This window comes from Artibeus jamaicensis, unplaced genomic scaffold, assembly GCF_021234435.1.
Source record: "Artibeus jamaicensis isolate MK-2021 breed Jamaican fruit bat unplaced genomic scaffold, CSHL_Jam_final contig_519, whole genome shotgun sequence".
Taxonomy (NCBI): Eukaryota; Metazoa; Chordata; class Mammalia; order Chiroptera; family Phyllostomidae; genus Artibeus; species Artibeus jamaicensis.
Window position 1 is genome coordinate 31,135,451 of NW_026521871.1, and position 21,810 is coordinate 31,157,260.

At 45.2% G+C, this 21,810-nt stretch overlaps 1 protein-coding gene across 1 annotated transcript in view; it reads right to left on the bottom strand.

Annotated features, from left to right (window-relative positions):
* Nucleotides 1–20,789, bottom strand: part of COL6A6 (collagen type VI alpha 6 chain) — a 143,547-nt gene extending 122,758 nt beyond the window's left edge. The window contains exon 1 of the mRNA XM_037144044.2: nucleotides 20,744–20,789. The gene's annotated coding sequence lies outside the window, so the exon portion shown is untranslated. The remainder of the gene's footprint in view (nucleotides 1–20,743) is intronic.
* Nucleotides 20,790–21,810: the final 1,021 nt, after the last annotated feature.

Sequence of the window (21,810 nt, forward strand, 5' to 3'; positions counted from 1 at the left end):
GGCACAGCATCTGCTTTGGAGTAGATAGTAAACAGATGTTATTTTCATTCTTGTTATTTCCACCTCTATAAGGGGACAGCGTGTGAGGAGGGCAATCTAGAAAAGGCCCTGGCTAATAAATACCCTGGAAAGGAACTATGATTATGTCCTCTCCTAAAGTCTTTCCCCTACATATTTCCAAGCCTTACATTTTTGATTAATTAAATACAGTTGAGAAAAGGGAAAAACATCAGGCAATTAAGCCCAAGAGCCCAGTGACAGGTTGAGGGCAGATATGGGACAGTTATGTCCCCATGAGAGTCCTCTGTGGCAAGCTTTATATTAATGGAATGAGAACAGGGAAACGAGGCATAACATTTTGCTTAGGTGTAACATTCTGCACCTTTCCATAAGTCCCTCTACAGCCATCATCTCCCTGAATCTGGGTAACACCCCTGTGAGGTAAGTAGGAATTGCTATTCCTGTTTTACAAAAGGAAACATCTGAGGCTTTAGCAAGACAGGGCATTTCCCCAGGTCCCAGCTCGCCCTGGTTTTCTGAGTTCATGGCTTTTTCAGTTCCATCATATTGCTTTCCTTGAGGCAAAACCTTGCATGCTATCCAGTTCTCTGAGGATGAAGGAGATCTATCTAACAGGTTAGAATGCAGTGGGTAAGTTATACGTGTAATTATATTTTAATGGAAATGATTCTTTAAATTGCTTTCTTTTTCAATGAGTATCAACTGCTGTGAATTTGTTTGCAGGATGATCCCACTAAGTCTGAATAAAGGCTCCTCACCTTCAAGATGCTGTTTTTCTCTATTTGGCTAGAGCTACAATACAAAAAGGCAGCCATACTGACACAATTTACCAAGCCAACAATGACATCAGCTAGTCTGAGATGTGTCCAGCAATACCCAGAAGGACCAGAGATGCAATAAAATATGTTGGCTTTCTGATAAAATATTTATTCATTACAGCTAAATCAAAAGCATACATGGCTTAGGATGGCAGGAAATAGGAATCAGATGTAACCAGTCCTCTTTAATATCCTGGCAGGTAAGCCCAAAGTAGACATTTAACAAATATCTACTAATTGTTGGTCTCCTAAGTTTCAGGCTTGGAAAAGCAAGACGTGACTGAAGAGATTCGGACACGGAATGACATTCTGAAGTTGGCATGGATTTTTCTCTATTGGTTTTAAAAAAACATTCTGACTTTGCAGGAAGCAAATGAAGTAGAGAGTTCCTCAGAAGACCTCTGGTTTGACTGGCCATGGCTGGGGAAGGAGTTGCCGAAATGAGTAAGAACAGCCAATACTCACTGAGCACATGTGCCAGGCATTGTTCGAAGGGCTACATAATCCCCTTAACAACCCGGTGAGTATGAACAAATACTGGACTCATTTTACAGATGAGATTAATTCAGAGAGTTAAGCAGCTTGCCAGAAGTCACATTAATTGCTAGAAGTGGAATCAACTAATCAGTCAAATGTGAATATAGTGTGCCCAGCTACGTTGGCCTGTGTTGAGGGACTTCAACCCACCCTCTAATTACGGAGCTGTAACAAATACAGGAGTGGGCAAAAGTAAGTTTACCGTTGTAGTACAAAAAATAGTACAATACTTCAATAATAAACCCTGTGTTTCGCTTATTAAGTGTAAGTCTACAATTAACTGTTAAATTAGGCACAGCCAATTACAGCTACCCTCTCAGTAAATGGCATGGCTACTACGATGTTGCCCGGGCTAGAAACATAGGCATTATCACTGCTTCCTCTCTTTCTTTTCATGCCCATAGCAAAGACCATTGGTTTTATTTTTAAAAGTAGATCTCAGATCCAGCCATTTCTCAATACCGTTTTTACCTCCACCCCAATCTAAGACACCATCATCTTACCTGGGATTTTAGCAAAAGCCTACTAATTAATTGGACTCCCTGCTTCCCTCTCTTGCCCAACTATGGATTTTCCTCATGTATTTTATTTTAAACTAAAAAATGAGATCATATCCCACATCTACTCAAAATTCCTTATCATGTCCATGAAGGCCTGATGTGGTCTGGCTCCTTTAATTCTCTGACCTCATCTCCTTCCTCTCTCCCTGTCTCCAAATTATTTCTGCTCTAGCCACCTTGCTGTTCCTTGAACAGGACAAGCTTGCTCAACCCCAGAGCCTTTGAGTTATCTGCTTCCTCACTCTGCTTAGCTGTTTATATATCATGTCTTCATTAGACTTTTGGTTGACACCCTACTGAAAATAATTTCACCTTACATACTTCTCCCATCCCCATGACAGCACTGACTGTGGAAAAACAAAATAATTTGGGGCATTTTAAGATACAGTGCTGCTAAAATATTCAGCAACAATAGCATGAACGGTGAGAGAGATTATTCAAGAAACACATAGATATTTATTAAGGTTAAACTCTGATAAAAACCAAAGACTACAATAGCAGTATGACAGAATGGAAACCAAAATCATTGACTTTGGAAGACATTCTTAAGGAAGACAGAATAGAGTACAGACCATAAAGGAATACATGCAAGTACATTAAAATGTTAGATGTGGACAAGACATCACAAATAAGAAATAAGCAACCAGCCTAGAGATAAGACATATTTAACCAACAACAGATTAACACCCGGAATATGGGAAGTATTTCTACAAATCGATGAGGAAATATTAAACTCAATAGAAAAATGGACAGTGGCCATAGATAGGCAATTCACAGCAGAGGTAACCTGAGTGGTCAGCAGACACGTGAAAAGATCCTTAACCTTACCAGTTACAGGGAAATGCACATTAAAACAATAATGAGGTATCACTTCCCTACTATTACACTGGCAAATTTAAAGAGACTGACAATGCCAAAGGCTGACAAGGATATAGGAAAATTGAAGCTCAGCCATGTACAAGGCTGGTGGGAGTATAATTTGATATACTCACTTTGGAGGGCAATTTGGCAATACTTAGTAAAATTAAAGATGACCCAGAAATTTAATTTAATGTAAATGCCCTAGAGAAACTCAGGTACGTGTGCACAAGATGACTTCTATGAACATTTATAAAACTTGCAAATCACCTAAAGGTTCATGAAGAGGAAAAAGGAGTAATAAATCTGGTGCATACACATAGATGGAGATATTATTCAAGCATTAAATGAATGATTTATTGTAGTTGCCTTGAAAGGAGTACTGTATTTCGCCATGTATAATGTGTACCCATATTTTACACGCATTATACATGGGATCATTATGCCCATGTATAATGCACAGCCTTATTTTTCCCTAAAAAATTTGGGCAAAAAAGCATGCATTCTACACTGAAAAACACAGGGAAATCTCAAAACAGACTGAGAGAATTGACAGTGGGTTGATATGACTTACCTACAGTAGGGCTCCCATTCCTGTGTGAGAGGATCAAAGATGTCCCCCAAAAGTATGATATCTTCCATGCAAAACTATTAAAACACACCAAGATGCTGTCTTTCAAAGCACAGGGATATTAGAGTCTGGCCAGGAAAAACACAAATCAATTTAAGAGCAGTGGTCCCCTCTGGGAAGGCAAAATGGAAAACAGGACCAGAGAGGGGAATCAAGGAGACTTCAGCCCTACCCTTAATATTTATTTCAAACAAACATTGCAAGATGTTAGTGTTAAATTTGGGTAGGGGATACTTATTACATTATTCTTTGTAGTTTTCCATATACTTTAAAGGAGTCGTGAATAAGGGAAGAAACAAGAATGCTAGACAATATAATACAGGAACTAAAAAGAACCCACAGAGACTCTTAAAAAGGGGATGTTCACGCCTTACGAAAACCAACTTGGTAAGGAAATTAAATTTCCCGAAAGTGAATAAGTTAATTTCTGAATCATTCCAATGTGTTCTCTTTAAAAGCAAGAAACTGCACTTGCTAGAAAATGTGGCAGATTAAATATGGCCATGAATTCTTTGCTACTGCTTCCACTGGGAGGGGCATCTAACTTCCCTTTTCTTGAGCCCAGAGAGGCCTTAAGACTTGATCAATAGAACGTGGCAGAAGCCATGTTGTGAGACCTGTAGTACTATGTCATTAGAAATCTTGTGGTTTCCACTGAGGCTCATGGAACTCTTGGAGCATGAGAAGCAAGAGCTAAGCGCAATGTAACATGAGCCTCAGTTTCTACTGAGGCTCATGGAACTCTTGGAGCATGAGAAGCAAGAGCTAATTGCCATGTAACTATTCCAGGACCACCATGTTATGAAGACACCTGGGAGAGCCCCAAGAAGGGGCTATGTGGACAAACAGAGAGAGATACCTGGCTGGCCTTTGGATGACTCAGCCATCCAAGCCGAGGTACCAGACACGTAATTGAAAAAGTTTTCTGATGACTCTGGACCCCATCGACCATGTGACTGAGATCCCAACCAAGAACTGTCCAGAAAAATTCAGTCAAACTACGGAACCATGAGAGAGCTAAATGGCTATTTTTAGTTCACTGTTTTGGAATGGTTTGTTTTTCAATATCAGATACCTGATAGAGTAAGGAAGATTCAGACCTAGTCTTTTCTGAAATGCTGTGTCTGAGGTGTCCACGTGACATAACAGTGGAGACATCTTGTAGCCAGAAAAACAGCATCTGAGCCCTAGTGAGTCATCATCCTCATGAGTGGAGTCACCTGCTTTGGCCAAATAGTGCACCAGCCCCTGGGAACACAAAACCCAGTAAACATGGCCCTGGGCCTCGTGAACTCACCGTCTCTTGGGTGGGGAAGTCTGTGTATGAGGCTGGAGGGCGGGGGAAGCCCCCAAAGCTGCGGGAAATCAGGAGAAAGGCATCTTGATGCCTTGGCGGGGGGGGGGGGGTTCAGAGATAATTTTTTTTGAAGAGGTCTGCTCCAGCTAGGTCTGAAGGACAAATTCTTGGTCTCAAGCATGGCTGCTCCCAAGGAAATAAAGGCAAAGACAATGCAGGTAGGTAGAATTACTGATGCGGGCTGTCATTTCTGGGAACTCAAAGTTAATAACTAAGCAAATTCCCTTGCCTTGGCAACTACCCCATTAGGTAATTTATATATTAATCTCAGAAGGACTTAGAAAGGATCCTGCCTACATTACTTTAAAAGATATTAGAAGAAAGTAGAACAAAATGCAAAATATGCAAACTCACTTGTTTATTTGGCGTTTCCCAAGGTCATACTTCATTCTAAACCACCCTGTACTTACTATCCTCTGACAAAAGAAGTAAAAGCCATGATTTTGCTTTGGGGGGGGGAATCTTATATTTATAGGTCAAAAAAGTGTACTTCACTACCACTCTATGAAATAAACTCATCTGATGCCATTTTTTAGATAATACAGAAATTCAGGAGGAATGAATAACTACCCAAAGGACACCAGCTGGTAAACAAGAGATTTGGACCCAGATAAAATAATCTACTCTCCCGAGGACTGCCCTTCCCCGCAGGGGGCCCGGCGGGAGTGGGCAGAGAACACACCTGAGGTGAGGCTGTGAAAGGACCACTGGCAGAGAGCGAGAGGCAGTGGAGTCGGGCCTGGGCCAGGGGAGACGGGACTATCAGGACCAGCGTTGGTGCCACTGGGTTTTGAGCCAGAATTTGTGGAAAGTGATAAGCTGGTTTTGATGGGGGAAGGGAAGGGTATGGGCCACGTGGGTGGCACTGGTTTCATGAGCGTGAGCTAGAGAGAAAAGGCTCGTGCATTTTCACCGTTCTCAGTGGAGGTTTTGTTCCCTGGGGACAGCAGGCAATGTCTGGAGAGGTTTTTTATTTTTAGTGCTGGGGAAGGGGCGAGGTGAGTGCTACTGGCATCTAGCGGGTCGAGATCAGGGATGCTGCTGACCTCCCGCAATGCACAGGACTGCTCTCCACAACAAAGGATTGTCTGGCTCAGGACGTCAACAGTTGGGAAACTATATAGGTTGAGAAATAACAATCTGCACATTTGTAACACATTGTGTGAGGGCTTTCGAGAGAAAGAGAGCCAACAGGGTGTGTATCTATACATACATATACATGCCTACATAAAAACATACATATACACACTACATGGACTTCTCTATAGAGATCTGTATATCTATCTATACCTGTATCTATATAGACATATGGAGGAGTTATATATAGACTATATCCATATTCCTACAAACTATATGTATAGATGGATCTATAGCCTTTGCTATATATCTATAGGCTATGTGTATACACTAAACCTATAGACTACATATAGAGATCTATACTATAGCTATACTATATCTCTATGTAGACCATATCTATGGCTAATCTCCATAGACCTGTGGAGCAGGAGTTTGAAGGAACTGGCTCCCGTGGTTGTGGAGACTGGCAACTCTTAACTCTGCAGGCAGGAGTTGACGTCACAGTTTTGCCCAGAGGCAGTTCCCCCTGTAGACTTGGGACACCTCAGTCTTCTCTCAAAGTTGCCAACTGATGGCTAGGCCCACCCACAGAAAAAAGGGTCATCTGCTTTACTTAAAGTCCACTGGTCTGCCCTGGCTGGTGTAGCTCAGTGGATTGAGCACGGGCCTGTGAAACAAAGGATCGCAGTTCGATTCCCAGTCAGGGCACATGCCTGGGTTGCAGGCCAGTTCCCAGCAGGGAACTCACAAGAAGCAACCATACATTGATGTTTCTCTCCCTCTCTCTTTCCCTTCCCCTCTAAAGATAAATAAATTAAAATCTTTTTAAAAAGTCCACTGGTCTAAATGTCAGCCACTTCTCAAAAACCCCTTCACAGCAACACAGAGTTGCTGTTCGACCAAATAACTGGGCAGCCTAGCCCAGCTGACACATAAAATTAATCATGATGCACATTTAACCTTCAAAACCAGGTGAGGCCAAGAGTTCATCCTCATTTTAAAGAAAGTAAAATTGAGAAAAGTTGCACAACTCATACTACTAACGGTTCATATATTTTGAGAACTTAGTGGTGAGCAGGTGCTGTGCTAACAACACTATGTCCTTAATCCGACTGAGGTGGCTATTATTCTTATCTCCACTTTATAGATAAGAACAGAGGCAGAAAGGCAATGTTAATTCCCAGAGCCAAACAGTTTTTAGAGAGCAGAATCCAGATTTAAAACAAGAAAGTTTAGCCCAGAGCCCACACCCTAACCTTCGATCCTCCTACGGAATCACCAGGAGGCTTAGTTGAAGCAAATGCTAGAGGTAAAGACTTGCGTTTCTAACAGCCTCCCAGGTGATGCGAATGGGCAGGCCCGGGCACACTTTGCTAACCCTCGCTCTCAATCACTCTGCTGTAAGTAACAATAAGCAAGACTACACCAAAGAGCATGCATCCCACAAATATTCCTGAGCCCTTGCGACACGCCAGGTATAGTGCGTCTGGTCATCAACTCCGGCTTGTGTGTGGCAGGGGGTGGGGAGTCCACACCTTCAAAAAAATTCTCTAACACCAGCTGGGTGTCCTATAATCCAACTCAGTTCTGACACTACTTGGAGACAGTGTCAAATCCCACAGGCTAAGGACTCAGCTGCACAAGACCCCCACACTGCCTCCACTTCAGATGCCAAGCCCAAGTCCAAGTTGTCACCTGTGCTTCTAACCTAAAGGCTGTATGTAGGTCAGAGGTTCTCACAGCCCCCTCGTCTTTGATTTGTTCACCAGAGTGGCTCAGAACTCAGAGAAAGGTTTTACTTACTATGTTGCTAACTTATTATAAAAGGATACAACTCCAGAACAGTCAAATGGAAGAGATGCATTGGTCAAGGAGTGGGGAAAGGACACAGAGCTTCCATGACCTCTCCAAGCACGCCACAAAGCATCTCAAGACGGTGAAGAACTCAGAAGCTTGCCAAACCCAGGCCTTTGGGGGTTTTATACAAGCTTCATTACATAGGCGTGATTGATTGAATCACTGGCCACTGGCGATTGAGTAACCTCCAGCCTTTTCCCTCCCCGGAAATCAGAAGGTGGGACTGAACTTCCAACCCTCTATTAACAGTTGGTTCCCCTGGCAACCAGTCCCACCCTTACATGTTTTCAAAAGTCACCTCATTAACAAACCCAGGTGCAGTAAATAGGGGCTCATTGTGAATGACGAGACACAATTTCACCTTTATGGTCCTGAAACTCTTTCAGGAACCGAAGACAAGAAGCAAAATAGGATAACAAAAGATCCTGTCGCTGCTCTGATATTTTTAGGAAATTCCAAGGGTTTGGGGAGCTGTGAGCCAGGAACCCTGGGCAAAGACCAAGAACTTTATATATTATAAATCAGAGTATCACACTAGGTGATAGAGATAAACTGATGACAAGCAGGCAAGGTCCCTGCCCTCAGGACTTAGTCTGCAAACAAGAGAGAGGTCTAGCTTTGCTGGGGAACCTCCCAGAGGGTAGGAGGTGCTCCCAGCAGGGGGCCCTCCCCTGGGTGTGGGGTCAGGGAAGACACCCCAGAAAGAGTGAATGGCCAAACTGAGAGCAGAGGGAGAAGCTGGAATTGGACACGGGACGATTCTAAGGGGGGAAGTGAAGGGCATCCAAGGCGGCGAGACTGGCAGACACCCGCAGAGGTCCGAAGGGGAAGGAAGTGCTTGCACACTGGGGGCCTGAAGGCGGTTTAGAGCGTTGTCACCGCATTTTCTTCTATCTCCTTGGTACATCGTCATAGAATCTGTACAATACATCTGTGCTTCATTTTTCCTCACTTGTGAAGTAGGTATGAAAATACCACACTTCCTGGATTTAAAGCTCCCGTTTCCCCCAATTTAACATTCATAAAATCTGGATGGGTGTTACTACAGACTTGTACATTTCTTGCTGTTTTTTTCCCCTCTTTCTGGAAAGCTATAGGCCAACTGATGGTGTCACAGGACTAAAGAAAGGTGGAGTCATTTTGCCTCACCTGTCTCCCAGGGCTAAGAGAATACGGGGCTCTCACTGAGATCACGACCCTCAGTGGTTCTCAATGCAGGCTGCAACCTGGCATCGCCCTGGGAGCTTTTCAGTTCTCCCAATGCCTCGGCCCCTTCCCCAGAGATTCTGGTTCCATTAATCTGGAGTAGGGACCTGGTGGGCACTTTTTCTTTTTTCTTTTTGAAACCCAGGTAATTCTGATGTACAGCCAAGGTTGAGAATTGATACCACCTGACCCTATCGCTGGGGCCAGCAAACTACCACCTGGGAGCCAAATTTGTTTGATTCTCCTTTTTGCTAAATACAGTGTCACTGGGCCACGACCACACCCACAGAGTACATACTATACTATCTAGTACATATTCATCACCACGGCACAGTGGAGTAGCTGCAGCAGACACAGTGTGACCGAAAGTCTGGAACGTTTATCTGGCTCTCTCCAGAAAAGGTGTGCTATCCCTTTGCTACCGCAAGTGTGGTTCTTGGCTCAGCCCTACTGGGAGCCCGTTGGAAACGCAGAATCCCAACCCTAGTAAACCAATCGGTCTGCAGGGAGCATCACCCCCAGAAGGTTTGTGTGTACAGCCAACTTTGAGGGGTCCTGCCCTGTGCCCCTCTGACTGCAGCCACTTTTCTGCCCTCTTCCCCTGCTCAGGGCATCGTTGCAACGCTCCTTCCTCACCGAGTTCCTCTCCTGTTCCTCATTAATGGGATCTACTTTGTGATTTTTCTCTTATTGTTTTCCTTCATAGCTCATCTCCGATCTGTGATTAAACCTTCATTGGAGTGTCAATCTCACTCATGTCTGCCCGCCCACTAGACTGCACACCTCAGGAGGGTGGACACCACGTCTCAAGGCATAAGGTGTAAAGCACACTGGGAGCTGCTTCCGGGAGGGGCTGTGGGAAGAGGGGAGAAAGGTTAGTTGGGAGTCACTTGATGGGAAAGAACATGGCCGACGCCTATGCAGAGCAGGGAGGGCGCAGCCTAGACGGTCCTGGAGGATGAGCGCTCGTTCAGATTTTTCTCTTTTTGCCTTTCAGGGTTAAATAGTATTTGATCACAGAAACGTTGGAGCACTCTGGTGACCCTCTGCAGAGCAAGAATCCAATTTCACCAGCTGTTCCTTATGTGAAATATCCACGTATATAAATCGGGAGTTTAATTACAAAGGCAGCGCTCCAAGGATGTGATCACTGCTTGAGAAAGCTACATTTCAGGCTCTCTTTTCCCTTCCAAGGAAACCAGGAAACTCTGAACTGCATTCTATCCTTTTTTTCCCCTCTTAATCACAACTTGCCTCAACTGGGTGTGGGGTTTTTATTTTATTTTTTCCAAAAATGCCCCTGGGGAGTGAGCATTTTTGAATGGCTGACTTCTTATAGGAAGATGAAACACACCAGCTGCTCTTGTCTAAAGCTGTGATGTCTCCCCAAACAGAATCCAAGTCCGATGGCCGAGGCCAACACCAACAGTGAGCGGAGATCAACAATTCTACTGGGGAAGAAAACAAAGTCAAAGAAGGAAGGTAAGGGTCTCAAGGTGCCCCAGTTAGGTGACTGGAACCATGCTTGCTGCCAGGGTGCCTGGCTCAACAGTACAGTCCCCCACTAGGGGTGTTTCAAGTACATTTCGGTAGCCCCCTGTAGGGAAAATGAAGTCAGGCTCCCTCACCTGGGTGCCCAACCAGTGTAGTACTACTGCTCATACAACCTTGAGTATGGGCCTGCATGCACAGAATCACAATATTTTATATGATATCTTGGCACCCTGCCAGCTTCGTGTGCGCTTAGTTTATCTGGGAGTTGGGACTTCCCTCAGTGCAACACACAGCTAGTTGGGTGCGTGGATCGTCCCACCCGAGAATAAGGGCATGTCAGGTATCCTGACGGCTCTGTGAATTTTCCTCCATCTTCCCAAACCCCACGTGAACCTGCCCGGCCTCGAACGGCGGCACGGCACCCCCCTTGCCCCAAATTAAAAGTGTTTGGAAGGGGTTCCGCTGTCCGTGGGAAAGTAGCCTGCGTGAGGAGTGTGGAGACAGGGGTTCTAGTTCAAGTTGAGAGGCCTTAGGCCAGTCCTTTAACTTAGACTCTCAGCAGTTCATTTTCCTCGTCTATAAAATAAGGTGATTTTAGTCCACTTACTTATCCACTTGTTTCTGTGTGCCAGCCACTGTGTTGGGCAGCAGGCCGGCCGTGGCCAGGAAAACCAGACGTGGCCTTGGTCCTATAGTCCTTTGAGGGACAAGGTATTTTTGAAAGAATTGTATTAATAAGCATAAAGTTATAAATGTGTTACATACTATAAAGAAGAGTTTTCCCTAAGACCCCACTGCCAATCTGTTAGTAAGTCGGGTCAGCAGTGCCTTTAAAATAGGTTTCAAATTTAACCACATCCCACCACCTCCCACCCACGTCCCTACCACGTCCCTACCACGGCTGCCTTGCACTCGTACACTAACAGATCCCCATGCTGGACTCCTGCCCTCCTTCACGTACCCTTCAGACACGAGCTAGATCGTTGAAGGCATACATTAGATCAGTATCCCCATGTTCCAACTCTGTAGGGACTTTTCATCAGGTTCTGATTAAATTATAATACCCTAAGCAAGCCTATAAGGTACATGTACATGTTACCGGCCATGTTCATGACCTGTGATCCCATCCTCTCTCTCATTCCTTCTACTGCAGCCATACTGGCCTCTTTGCTCTGCTGGAACATGCCAAAGCTGTTCCTTCTGGGAAACATCTTCTCCCCAGGGAGCCTCATTTTGCTACCATGTGCACTCAGGTCTCTGCTTAAATGTCACCTCCTCAGAGAAGCCTTCCAGATCACACCCTCAAAAATTTCCTTAGAGTCACTTTCCTTGAGTCACTTACCCCTTAAACAACCATTTTTTTTCCTGGCATTTAACACTGACCACCCGGAAGTTATCTGTTGGCTTCTCTACTGTTCATATCCTCCCTGGAGAGGGGACTTGGTCCGTGATGTTTTCTGGCACCTAAAATAAGGCTTATATCTAGAAGGGGCTTAATAAATATTTGTTGAATTATTATATACTAAAATGATATATAATAAGAACTGATTAGCTCAGAGAGGTCAGGGAAGGCTTCCTTAAGGGACCACTATTTAAACAAGGGTCTGGAGGAATGGTGAGAGACGGGAGCATGTGCAAAGGTCCTGTGGCAGGAAGGCCGGCAGAGTGGTCAAGGAACCAAAGGAAGTCTAGTATGAATGGCAGTCAGAGCAAAGGGGAGCTTGATGCTCAGTGAAGCCGGAAAGGACGTGGCCAGGCCGTACACAGCTTTGCACAGTCTATTAATAATGTCTGTCCTTATGCCAAGATCAGTGGGAAGTCATCAAAGGTTTTTTTTTTTTTTAATATATTTTATTTATTTATCTTTAGAAGGGAAGGAGAGAGGGAGAGAGAAATATCAATGTATGGTTGCTTCTTGTGTGTCCTCTGCTGGGAACTGTCCTCTCCTGGGAACTGGCCTGCAACCCAGGCATGTGCCCTGACTGGGAATTGAACCACACAATCTTTTGGTTCGCAGGCTGGTGCTCAATCCACTGAGCTACATCAGCCAGGGCTCGTCAAAGGGTTTTAGCTGTGGTGAAAGGTAGGGGAAGAACCAATCACTGTTGTTTACAAAAATTACTTGAAATAATTTGTAAGACCCATTTTTTGCGCTGAAATTCTAGAATTCCATGAAACATCCAATACAAAATGAGAATAGACTTTTGAAAATACTAACCTTAGTCAGTTTAAGCTGCATCACCACTTTGGGACTTGATGTTCATGTTGAGTTCAACACTCTCCCTTTCTTCCCTCCCCTAAAAATATTGTCCTGATTTCCTCTTAATAGGAAAAATATGACTTCTGAACTATTATTACAACCATGTGAGGATCTAAGTTGAGCATCAGCATTGGGAATTTCTGGACCTTGAAGCACACATTTTCCAGCTTACGTACGCAGCAGAATGGAGGAGCAGCAGGGTCAAAGCCTGGATGATACTACATCCTGAATTCACATCCCTCCACCGGTCGGCAGCTGGTGCTCCTGGAAACCTCAGGCCCTCATATGTGGAGGGGGCGATAATGATGGTCCCTTGCTCACAGAGTTGTTGGGAGGGTTAAGTGTGATCATATGAACTAAGGGCTTAATAAATGCTCAGCTAATTGACTAATTGACATAAGCCCCTGGATTAGAGTATTCAAAGATCCACCGTGTGAAGAGACCTGGGCTCAGCCATCTCCTTCTGCCAGGGGTGTCCTTGACTAGTCACCTCCTGCCTCCTGGCTGAAGCCAGTGGCATGGCCACAGCCCGGAACGCAGATTCAGTGGGGAGCTCAGCGGATGTGCAACGCATGAGATCACAACCTCTCCTTCAGTGTCCAGTGCACCTCCCCCATCAACCACGCCTATAGCTGTGTACCGAGGTGGCAATGGAACACCGGTGCCTAATTGCATGAAGAAATGGAGGGAAACGATGGATTGAGAAACAAAACAAGTGAACAGATAAATGGAAACCCTCAAGCCTTTGGGAGAAAATGGGCATCTGTCTAAAGCACTATGCACCTAGGAGTACATTTAGTGGATGTATGAGGTGGGTCTCTAACACAGGCACCACCACCAACCACCCACTTACTTATTTCTCTTAGTATAATGACTGTTAAGTATAGACGACTATGTGCGCCCACATTGGGGTATATAGAAAAAAGGGGGTTTACAGACTTTGGGTGTTGAAGTAGGGGGGGCATCCCTGGCCCTGTCGGCTTGATGACTACACTATCACAGATTCAGGCCAATGCACCAAAGCACGAATTTACTGAATAATACCTAAAAGTCTTCAAAGTGACAGCTCTCTGAGGTGCTAATATCCTAATATCCACCCCAATTATGTGCTTGATTCACTCCCCACTGTTAAAATCTAAAGCATGCCTTGCCTTCATCACTGACCCATGTAAGTCTGTTAATTGGCTGGGTGCTTTCCTCTATGCAGTTAAATCACCAACAAATGTTGGTGAGCATTTTCGTGACAGGCCCTTACGGCCCAATCATTAGGCACTAATGCTGCTGTTTCAAGATGACCACAGTAGTCCTGGAGTAGGGGAGGAGTCAAGGAGAAATGGCAGTTGGGAACAACTTATTACTGCCAAATTCTTGGGGAAAAGTGCCTCAGTTTAGAAACTGGAATTGTGGCACTGATCCAGGAAATGCAGATGCTGAAGCTTGAAAAAGAAGGAGGACTGTTTGGAGGAAGCTGTGCAAGGGAACTAGATGCCATTATACGTCATTATGTCGCTTACATTCCCCAAAACGCCCACTATGCACCGTTCAGAAGGACATCAGAAAATCAGGATATTCTTAGCTAAACAACACTCCTCCTCTGGGCTCCACCCCAAGCTCCTATATCAAAGGGCCCACTTCACTTATATGCCCTGGTAAGTGGCGTTTATTATCTCAAACATCACAGGGTCAAGTCAAGCATAGTACTTCCCTTCCTAAATCCATAGGAACTATCATTTATTGAGTACCAACTATGTACCAGGAACTCAAAATCCATTATTTCATCAAATCCTCTCAACCCCCACTGTGCCTACGGTTTCTCCTTTAAAGGGGGAAACTAAAACTCAGAGAGCTTATGTGACCTTCTCATGGTCATCAGCTAGTGAGGAACCTGATTTCAGCTCCCTTATTTGCACCACAGATAAGTATCAAACATCTCCTAAATGGCTAGCACTGAAGATAGCCCAGTAAACATGAAAGGCAAAGTCATCACAGTTTAGCAGGAGAGCAATGTGGCGAGGGAAGCCCAGGGCATTGTGGGGACTCAGGGTAGGGTAGCTTAATAATGCTTCCCCAAATAATGGACATATTAGCTTAGCCCTCATGGGAGATAAGGGGTTGGTTAGCCAGAGTTAGAGTCTAGAGAATACTGTTCTAGGTAGAGGAAACTCCAAATGCAAATGTCAGATGGCAGGAGAGACCAAGGTCTCCTTCAAAAACGGGAGGATTGGGAGTGGTGACAGGAATAGGAAGGCACAAGGCAGAAGGGGTAAAGCAAACGTGGGTGGCAGGAGGATTATCAACCACAGAAAGGATTCTGAAGATCATCCAAAGGCCTGGGAGCATTTTAAGCCAAGGAAGGTCCAGGCTTTAGGAGGCCCAGTAAGGCTGAAACATGCAGGGTGCTGGACAAGGAGAGGACCAGAGACAGGGAGCAGACCAGGAGGCAGTGCTGTCTGGACAAAAGGAAGGATGGTGCTTGGGAACTAGGAGCCGAGGTGACAGGAAGGATGGAGAGGAGCTTGCAGAGAATGTTAGCAAATAAAATCATTAAGATTTGGGGTCTGATTAGATGGGACTATTGATGAGGGCTGGGGGGAAGGACAGGACTTAAAGGCTACTCAGGAGTTTTCTAGTGGGACCACTGAGCTGTGCCATTCACAGGACCAGGGCAAGGTTGCAGGGAGGATAGATAATGCCATGCTGGGTTTGTGATGGAAGATGTTCAAGTGCCTTGTACGCAGTTAGATGTCTGGGTTCAGAGTTCCCAGAAGAGACCTGGCCTGGGCAGAGAGTTGGGGGATAAATTAGAAAGTAATTGGTAAATGTGATGGTTGATTTTATGTGTCAACTTGACTGAGCTAAGTAATAAAACATTATTTCTGGGTGTGCCTGTGAGGGTGTTTCGAAAGAGATCAGTAAGTACGTGGGCATCAGCCAATCCATGGAGGGCCCGAACGGAACGAAGGAGCAGAAGAAGGGTGGCAAGTTAGCTTTCAGTGCTTCTGCTGGAGCACCCGTTTCCTTCTGCCCTCGGACCTTGGCACTTGGCTCTCAGGCCTTCAGATTCCGACTGAATTATACCACTGGCTTTCCTGTTCTCCGGTTTGCCAATGGCGGATCACAGGTCTCCTTAATCGCGTGAGCCAATTCCTACGATAAATGTCCTCTTACATACCTCCATGTGCACTCTATTGGTTCTCTTTTTCTGCAGAACCTGAACACAGTAGGCGAATGGTGACCTAACCAGTGGAGGAGGTAGGAACACCCAATAAAAATACAGAGAGGCCAGTTCCATCCTTAAGAGCACATATTTGAGCCACTTCCCATAACCAGCAGAATGTGTTCTTTCTCTAATGATGGGGTCGCACCGAGCTCTCACTCTGCTGAGGTCACCCTGAGTCCTTGCTGACATATCCCTCCATGTCCCCATGACACAGCTCTCAAACCGCTGATGGGAATTCAGGATCAGGTCACAACAACCAACCAACGAACTGACGCAGGCACAACGAAAACAGCACTGGCTGGGGACAAAACTCTCTTCTCCAGAGAGCGAAGCAAGAGTTCCATTCCTGATTCGGTTTTTGCCCGGAATGGAATCTACAGCATACTTCCATTACAGCAAAAACACTGCATTTACTGAAATAGCTAACAAACTTTAGGTAGGCTGGGTCTCCCCCAAAGCAGACTCTGGGCAGGGATTTGTGAGGTTAGTATATTTAGGCAGTGACCCCAGGGATCACTGGCGGAAGAGCAGGGAAGTGAGGCAGGGAATCATTAATGAGCAGGGCAATGACCCTTCTGGGCAGCTGAACTCATTACCCTGGGTACTCTTGGAAGACCACCTCAAAAGTTGCCTCCCACAAACTGGGAGAAAGCTGGGCTGTTAATTCACCAACTTCCACGTGTAAGTGGATGAGGGTTACTCCCAGGGGTGTTAACTCTCAGGCCCTTCAGGCCCATTTCACATGAGTCAGGCATGTTCCCAAGGCCAAGGGAAGTTCCCAGACCTTCACAGGTGCTTGAAGTAAGAAGGTTCCATCGTGTACTGAAACAGTGAATTCACAGGGAAGGTGGGCGGAGCTCTGGCATCACCTGCTAGCCAGCAGAGAAGAGAAAAGCCTAGACATAAGGGCAATCTGCTATAATATATAACATCGTCTTCTCGGTGTTACAGATTTTAACTGCCCCAGAGAAAGGTGGAAGTAAATGTGGTTATGGAGTTGACTATGCATGGTTTGTGGTGAGACCCAGCTGCCAAAAGATGGTGCCTGTACCACTTGACACTGGGATTTTGGCCACCAAGCAATAATTGCCAAAAGTGACTATGACTTACTCATGATCTTCGAAGTTTTAATGTGTTTGGACTCAGGCACTGGAGATTTTCCATCAGAATTTTTTTGCAAACTTTAATCAAGTTGTTTTTAAAGGACTTGTTAAGTGATTAGCTTATGGTGTTTTTCAAGCCAACACAAATGCCGTTGGCAACTCACTCTTGGCAGTGTCTGTCCCTCCAAAGTCTGGGATACCATCCTCAGAGCGTGCCAAAAACCTTCTGAGTCAAATCAATGTCCAGTCCTCAACTGTAAGTGGTTAAAGAGTGGTCAAATATATATTTTATATGTATTTGTGACTTTTGATGAATGTTGAGGCTTACATTCCTATCCCCTCTACCATTAGATCATTTAGGAAAAAACTTTCTACTCATAGTAAAATTAAATTTGTAAATTTCCTTAGACGTGTTATTTGGAACCACACAAAGTATTAGCCTATAAGATGATCTCAGTCCACTTAGACAACAAACACATAAAGGTAAGATTCGGAGCCAGTAAATGGCAGATCAGCTGTTTCTCGCTTTAGCAAACGGAAGGTCAGAGGTTGTGACAGAAGTAGAGGAGACACAATCTCCTTTTTCTTCCTGAGAGTTGGCACCTAGGTGGATGCTCTGAGTGAAACTCCTCCAGGTTTACCTGAGAAGCATACTTCAGCCAGACTTGACATTTTAAATCATTCGCGTATCCAGTGTGTATTAACTGCCTACTAAGTACCAGGCACTGAGGGAAGTGTCAGGGATGTGAGAGACAAGAGATCTTTTCTTCTGCTCCTGGTTCATGTTAACCAAACAGTTCTCATTTTTATTCAAGCAATCTCTTCCAAATTCCCTGCCATGGCCTTGGGGTCACCCCAAGAAAAGACAGGTTTAAAGGGTGAAGAATGAGGGGAGGCAGTGAGACCAAGTCTCTCTAAGGATGATTTTTTTCTTTTACAAAATCAAGCCTTTAATGAGTCATTGTTTTATAAAGGCTCCTTTTAAAAAAAAATTTTAACTCTCTATTCCCTTGAAGAATTTAAGGTTATTTTGGAAGCCTTTCTATTAAAATTCCGAAAATTCAAATAGAATAACTTTCTGCTGAAAGTAGGAAAACACACCTTTGTTATCACAAAACCATTATCCAAAGAGACCAAAACACTGAGTGCACTTTTGACTTCTCCAGGAAAAGTTGCCCCAAAATGTAAAGCATAAGATGTGAAGAGACATGTCACGAAATACACAGCCACGACGCCCAAGCATCTGTTCTAGAACCTCAGCGTACCCGCATGGTAGGTCTTTCCTTAAACAATCTCTGCAAGTTGGAACACTCCCAGGGAAACAGGGAGATTACAAATGTTTGGCAAGTCATGCATTATTGTTGATCATGTGCGACACTCCATGGAAACAAGGTATCTCAGTGAGGTCAAAACACAGAATAAAACTGGGCTCAACATTAACTGAATTTTGGGAACACTTCTATTGGCCTTGAGGCTTAAAATTTACCCCTGCCATCACCATTGCCCTATGTATTGAGCCTTTATCATTTTATAAGGATTTTTTTTCTCGCCATCCCTGTGAAGTAGGTGGGTATCGCTGCTCCATGTGGCAGGTGAGAAAAGACTCACTGGGGTTAAGTGACTGTCCAAACTAGTCTCTAACTTGAACCTAGACCTGTTTCAGAGCAAAACTAAACCACTTCCTACTTTAAACGACAACAACAAAAAGGTCAGGAAGAAAGGGAAAAGATTCTGGTCAACATGTGATCACCCTACAATGGTTTTATATTCATGACACATAAAAGTAGAAGTATAGAAAATCTAATCTTCATACTTATTTCTTGGGATGGTAGGAGTTGGCGGTCTTTGGTTGCAAAGACATCCTCACCAGTCTAGACCATTTTTATCTGTCTGCAGAGGCAGCAGTTGCACACTTTTGGGACATTGCAGAGGTAGGTGATATTTACTGATGGGAGATTTTTTCCAGTCATTTTAAAGATCACTATATTAGCAGGACTTTGTAGCATACTGTGCATATAGATGAATAAATAATGCAACAACTTTTTATTTGCCATTCGTGTAATCTGACCTTCATTTGGTGGCTTAATTAGCTGTTCTTGACAATGTCTGCAAATAAACACATAAATCTTTCTTTTGCAAACATTTCAACTATTCAAAGTGTTCTGAAATTCGGACTATCTGAATGGAATGGGAGAAGTAGAAGTCGTAAGTATAGTATGTGTAACAATGTCTTTCTTAGAGAATTGTTTTACAAGACTCTTAGTCAAATGAAAAGGTTTTCGTCAGCCCTGGCCAGTATGGCTCAGGCGGTTGGACCGTCATCCGAGAAAGTTTGCAGGTCTGTGCTGGTTGTTTCTCCCCCCCCCCCCCAAACCCTTCCCTTCTCTCTGAAACCAACAAGCATGTCCTTGGGTAAAGATTTTTTTTGAAAAGTTTTTATTACTTAAACTAAGAAAATGACTCCCCAATGAGTTTTAACATAAAGTCTTTTATGTACATCGTAAAATTGGACTTCACATGTGCTTTGCTTTTGAGTGGAAGACAAGCTTTTTTCTCAGGTCCGCCTCTGCACTTACAATAGCTTGGAATAAAGTGAGGGAGGAGAAAGGAATTCAATGACTTCTTTCATAGGAAAAAAGAACTTTTAAGACCATGTGTTTTAAAACACTTCCTTTAGGCTCCACAGGACTCTTATGTAGGTGATCCTATCTGTGCAGATGCTGCAAAATAAGCTGGATGGTATAACTTCACACAGTAGACTTAAAAACTTTATATTAAAAATACATCAGACAGTTCTGTCTTGAAAACAGCAATGTGACTGCTATTTCTGTTACTATAGAAATTCTTGACAAAAGACCTCTAATATCCTTTCTACCTCAAGTCTTAGGATTTCACCAACACCTCAGATATTTCTAGTCAATATCACCACCTGTCTCCCCTACCTAAACTCCCCTCCCCCCCCAGGCAGCCGTCATTTTTGAATACCACCTGGGCGTAGACTTCTAAAAGAGACATGAGAACTCTTTATCACAGAACACAGAAGAAACCACTTCCTAGTTTCAGTGTTTCTCCCTCTTGCAGCCCACCTCCACCCCTCATCAAAATTATCTGCACAGGTGATACTGAGCCAGGTAGCTGGGGTTCCTCGCATTGCAGAACGTTCCTGGGCATTCATAAAAGGGCACGTTTTTTTCTGTCTTCTCCCCTTCTCCCAAATAACAATAAAATCCCAACCATGTTTAATACATTTGGGTGAGGTGCAGGAGCAAATGTACAGGCTGGGTCTGCACAGGCTTGGGAGTGACCCTTCCTGACCCAGGCTGGTGAACTTCATTCATCTGTCCCCTGTCCCCTGCGTAGTCCTGAGTTCCTGACACACCTCAGTCCCTGTGCTGGGCATGGGGACACACTATTGGGTAAGGCACCTCTCAGTTTTTAAGGCACTCCGCGGTGTGCGGCGGGGGGAGGTGGAGCAGGGAGCAGAGAATGACAACGGTGTGCACTGTAGATTCTCCCACAGAGGGATGCAGAAAAGTAAAAGAAGGACGAATGGGGTGAGAGCCACTAACTCAGCCTGGGGAGGTGAGAAATAGGAGCGATTTTGAGCTTCTGAAATTCACTTGTCTCCTTCATCGCAGTCCCCACGCAGCCCCCTCTCTCTGGCCAGTCCCTCTCATGCAAATACCACTTGGAAACCTAGTTCTGGCTCTTGCGGTGCCAGGGGACTTCAGCTCCAGGACTTACCTAGGGAAAACTTCCACGCGGACCCCAGCCCTGCACTTCCCGAGCCCTGGACCGGTTTCCTCCAGAGGCTCACTGAGCGGACTGAGCGGACTGAGCGCACCGCCTGGAGCGCAGCGCAAAACGCCTCAGACTGCAGGGAGACCGCACGGAACCTGTGGAACCGTGGAAGGGACAGACGGAAGGCAGCGCTGGCAGCCTTCCTCCTCTCCGCGTCCTAACGGCTGGCGGCAGCTCCCACGCCCCTCCTTGACGCTATATAAAGGCTTCTCCCCGCCCCAGCCGACCCTTCCCCGCCCTGGTGGCCCCCGACCAGGAAGGGGGCGCCGCGGAAGGGAGGTGATGAAAGTGGGAGCTGGGGGTATTACGAGGGCTGAAACTGCCCCACCGGCTTCTCCCCGACGTGGAACGTCTACCCTCAGCTCAACCATGGGAGGCTGTTGACCACAGAGAAATGTGGGTGTCCTCAGGGCGCACCTCCTTGGCACCCAGCAGACTCACAGGGCACGTGCGCGCCGTAACGGGAGGGTTCGAACCGTTGTTGCTGGGCGGTTTTGTCTGTGTTCCGGAGTCTCCTTGCAGAAGGCAGGGGCTACAACAGAACTTGAGAGTCTTCGGGTGCTGGGAACTCCTTCCTCTTGCCCATGAAGGGAGAACACCCACTGCGCGCCTCATGATTGAGGTCAAGTGCCATTGATGGCAGGGGTCCCTAGGGGAATATCCTTGACTCTTTTTTTTACCTTTTCTGGCTGACTTTCCATTCATGAATCTATCCATTTACTCATTTCACAGATACTGAGCACCTACTATGTGCTACTATGAGATGCTGGAGATCCAGAACCAAGTGGGGCTCTCAGCCTAAAGTCTCACTAGAGAGACTTGATAGACACGGGCAACAGGAGGGTAGTTGCTGGATTGGGTAAGGGCTGCAATGGGAACACAGAGAAGAGTTCTGACTACAACTTGAAGGCCAAAAGAAGCTTCCCCGAGGAAGATAAGTCCCAACTGAAATCTGAAGAGCGAGCCAGGCATAAAATCAGGGCAAAGAGTGTCTCCGATGAGGGGAACAG